Genomic DNA, 5,000 nt, shown 5'->3' with positions numbered 1-5,000 from the left:
AGATAGAAGAGGAGGCCGTGGGGTGGTTCAAGTCAATTCCGAGCCCCTCCATTTGTTGTTGTTGTTGTTGCCCTCAACATAGGTTACGAGATATGTAGACTTGGAACAATATTTTATTTCATTTTATTTTAAATCTTTATTTATAGTCAAAAGGCAACCAAGGTTTCCCTCATTTTCAGTTATGTCAAGTTTACATACACAAATACGCAGCTATGAATACAGCATAGAAATCACAGAATATAAAATCACAACAGTAAGACAACAAGACAAGACAAAAGCAAGGGTGACAAATCAATTAAGACATGTACAACTTCATCAACAAGGATTAGTGATCAAGGTCTTAAATTCTGCAACAGAAGGGAGAATTAAAATGTTTAAGCAATGTTGGAGTTCATTCCATGAGCTGGGGGTATCATAATAAAATGCCGATGTATCCTGTTCCTAGACAATTCTGGGGACCTCGGCCACTAGAATGGGTTCCATAAAGGTTCCAAAACTCCATTCCAATAATGATGTGATATAAGAAGGTAGCTTACCAGTAAGGGCCTTAACAAATACCAGTTTGTTGCACCTCGCCACCAGCGAGGACCAACCAGCCTTCTCATAAACGTCACTGTGATGAATGTCGTATCTATCACCAGTAATGAATCTGAGGGCTGAGTGTTAGACAGAGTCCAAGAATTTAAGGGTTTACATTTACATTTACATTTAGTCATTTAGCTGACGCTTTTATCCAAAGCGACTTACAAGTTCTGTACGACAAGTCATCAGGAAGGGCACAACTCTATCAGCTGAGTAACAATGTTCATCAAAGTGTTGAGTGCTACAGTGTAGGTTAGTTTATTAGGACAAGTGCATGACAGTATGGTTAATTAGGGTTAGATTTTTTTTTTTTTTTTTTTTTAATTCAGATAATGGTTGAAGAAGTGCGTCTTTAGTCGACGGCGAAAGATTGGACGTGTTTCGGCTGTCCTAACTGGGGTGGGTAGTTCATTCCACCATTGTGGGGCAAGGACTGAGAATAGGCGACTTCTCTTTGATGACCCTCCCAGAGCTCGGATAGGAGTAGATCTGAGGCGGCCAGAAGAAGCAGAGCGTAGGGGTCTTGAGGGTGTGTAGTTAGAGACCATTGACCGGAGGTAGGCGGGAGCAGTTCCCTTTGCCGCACGGTATGCCAGGTCGAGGGCCGTGAAGCGGATTCGTGCAGCAATGGGGAGCCAGTGCAGGTCCCTAAGAAGTGGGGTGACATGGGCCGACTTCGGTAGGTTTGAGATCAGGCAGGCCGCTGCGTTCTGAATGAGTTGAAGAGGCTTGAGGCCGCAGCATGCCTATAGATAACATCACCATAGTCCAAGACTGATAAAGAAAACTGCTTTGACAACTCTCTTCCTACTAATCAAAGGAAAGCTGCTTCTGTTTCTGTCCAATAAGTGAATTTTCTGTCACAACTTGGAGGCAAGGTTGTCCACATGGAATTTAAATGTACATTTCTCATCGAGTCACACACCAAGATATTTATATTCAGTGACTCTCTCAATTCCAGGACCACTTACGGTAGATATGTGTAAACCATCATAATAATTATTTCTGGCTCTAGAAAACAGCATACATTTAGTTGTACTCGCATCGGCGGACTCTGCCGTGCAGAGGATGTTGCTATGCATAATACCATTCATGAAAGCTTGTTAATTTACTGTAAACATTTTTTATTCCTTTTCATGATCGTATGTGATCTTGTTTTAAAAATGTTCACACTCACACATGCAGTAGGACAGTGATCACTATTACCTAGTTAAAATACACCAGTGGCCACAATTTAGTCAATTCTGTTGGAAAAGATACATTTTGAGCAGTCTTTCAAGTTGGGTCTAGTTGGTTCTGTTATCATCTGGGTTAGGGTTAGCAGGTTACCACTGACTTTCTTGAGGTGATCCAAGTTACTATTTAGCCAATTCAAGTTTAAATCACCCACAACCAATAGTTTCCAATCATAGAAACAAGAAATTAGGTGTCTACTGTTTCTGTGCCAGCAGCTGGGGGTCTATACACACCTACCTAACCATGGAGGGCCACCACTGAATCTTCAAACTTGTTTGGTATAGAGACATAATCTAAAATGGATGTACGTTTTTAGCCACTGTCAAATTTATGAATTTATAATATTTAGATACAAATACAAACTGGATCTACATAGGTATATTCATTCAGTCATTCATTAATTCATTCATTAATTTCATCTTTATTTATTCTCAAAGGACCATCGAGAGTAAACTCTCATTCTCAGAATACTGCAGTGCCAGTACTGGGCATAGCCATTTGTGTGCCAGTTTGTGTGCCAGTTTGGGGCCAAACAGGTCAATTGCTTGGTTCCAGATATTGTCAGTGTCATTGGGGCGCATGTCCGTTCGGAGCAGGTGGCCGTTCTGAGTGGGACGATTGCTTGGCCCCCGGAAGTGTTGCTTGCAGTGTTGTGGAGACCTGTGGCATGGCTGCTTGCAGTGTTGTGGAGGGAGACCTGTGGCATGGCTGCTTGCAGTGTTGTGGAGACATGTGGCATGGCTGCTTGCAGTGTTGTGGAGACCTGTGGCATGGCTGCTTGCAGTGTTGTGGAGACCTGTGGCATGGCTGCTTGCAGTGTTGTGGAGACCTGTGGCATGGCTGCTTGCAGTGTTGTGGAGACCTGTGGCATGGCTGCTTGCAGTGTTGTGGAGACCTGTGGCATGGCTGCTTGCAGTGTTGTGGAGACATGTGGCATGGCTGCTTGCAGTGTTGTGGAGACCTGTGGTGTGGTTGCTTACAGTGTTCGCAAAAACCACTCATCCGATCAACTTCACACTTGACACTGCACTCCCTTGGTCCTCAGCAATACACCCACCAAAACATAGAGTTTGTTGTTATAGCGCCACCATCTGGCCAAATGGCACCAGATTTGACACTCCACTCCCTTGGGTCTCTAGCGATACACCTGCAGAGCATGAAGCCAATCGGATGAAGGATCCTCGAGACAGTCGTGCACTATAGCGCCACCCTCTGGCCAAATGGCACCAAATCCGACATCGCACTCCATAGACAATGATTGGGGCTCAAACCATAAAATGTCAGCTTTTGTGTGAGCTCTTACACCCAAATAACGTTTTGATTCATTATTCTGGTGCGGACCTTCTAGCAATACAAATTTATATTGTAGTAATTTTATGACCTCATAAAGCCACCCATTCATTGTATATGGATTAGCCTCAGATTTGACATCCCAGTGACATCACTGATTGGAGGATTCTCTTTCTGATTTTCTAGATTTAGGAGAAAGTGGTGCGTGTTCACAAATACTGACTGAACTGTCCTGGGACACATGAAGAACATATTATGTGAATTCTTAAAATGGGTAGCATTCCCCTTAAAGTCTGTATCAGACAAAGACCATAACAGATAAACACACGTCTGTCTCTTTCTAAACTCTGAAGTGTTCACATTTCCTCTCTATGAAGAACAACCACAATCACCCCATTTAACTTTTTACGTCATAATGTAAACACAACGTTGCACCATGGAATATAAATGGGTCATAAACTTGATGAATACAAGCGGTCTAGACGTTGCTTGGAGGGTAAGAGGATGAGGGGCAGTTTGTTGGGTTGGAACGAGGAAAACATTCCTACGCAGAGAGTTTGATGACGTTTCACAGCGTGCGCGCCCGATTTTTTTTGACCTTTATTTTATTATTTTAGCGTTTTTACAATGCCCTAACCCCTAATTTTTTATTTTATTTAGGTAGTACAGCAGCACACACACACACTCACACACACAGCACTACGGGGGATCATTTTTAACTGACTTAGGCTCTAATTATTATTATTCATAGAGACTCTCGAGCAATAATAATTATTACAGCCTCCATTTTTCGTGGACGAAAAATATACCAGGCTATAGATATCAATTTTCCCGAAATAACGCTACCTGCCTCGACAAAATTCGTGCATTGGTTATCCAGATACATTAATTATCATCTCAGAATAAGTGGCTTTGTATCGCGCTGCTGCTGCTGCTGCTGGCCGCGCGTTGCCGTTAACCCTTTCACTGCCACACTACAGAAGGTTCGCCTTATAATGTGACATGATTACTACTATAAAATGAATGTATTGTAAAACAAAACATAATAGAATTCAGATTTGTTTCTCACAATTATTATAATTTTATTAAAATAAAAATAATCTTGATTTAAAAAAAAAAAAAAAAAAAAAAAAAAAAGGCAATTTCACCCCCGGCCACCAGGGGGTGCAATGCACCCCCTGAACCCCCATAAACTCCGCCCATGCGTCCGATACGTCCACTTCAACATGGAGCAAATCTGTTTACTGGCGGCCGATACGGTCCACTTCAAAACAGAGCAATTCTGTTTACAGACGGCCGATACCTTACACTTCAACACGGAGCAAATCTATTCACAGACAGCCGATACAGTCTTCAACACGGAGCGAATCTGTTTACAGACGGCCGATACCGTCTTCAACACGGAGCCAATCTGTTTACAGACGGCCGATACCTTCCACTTCATCACGGAGCAAATCTGTTTACAGACGGCCGATACCTTCCACTTCAACACGGAGCAAATCTGTTCACAGACAGCCGATACCGTCCGCTTCATCACGGAGCAAATCTGTTTACAGACAGCCGATACAGTCTTCAACACGGAGCGAATCTGTTCACAGACAGCCGATACAGTCTTCAACACGGAGCGAATCTTTTTACAGACGGCCGATACCTTCCACTTCAAAACAGAGCAAATCTGTTTACAGACGGCCGTGCGCTCCTTCTCGTCCTCGAGAAACATCCCCGAAGGGTTGAGGTCGGGTCGACCCCCACCTGCTGAATTATTGATAATATCAAAGTATTGGAGCAGAAACACATCATTAACAGTTGACGTGTGACATGTGACGTGTGACGTTTGACAGGCCGGCGTGCTAAAGAAAAATGGACAGGAGTGTCTCTCCGAGTCTCAGAGT

This window comes from Notolepis coatsorum (assembly GCF_963971535.1).
Source record: "Notolepis coatsorum genome assembly, chromosome: 2".
In the NCBI taxonomy this organism is placed as follows: domain Eukaryota; kingdom Metazoa; phylum Chordata; class Actinopteri; order Aulopiformes; family Paralepididae; genus Notolepis; species Notolepis coatsorum.
This window is presented reverse-complemented; position numbering follows the sequence as displayed.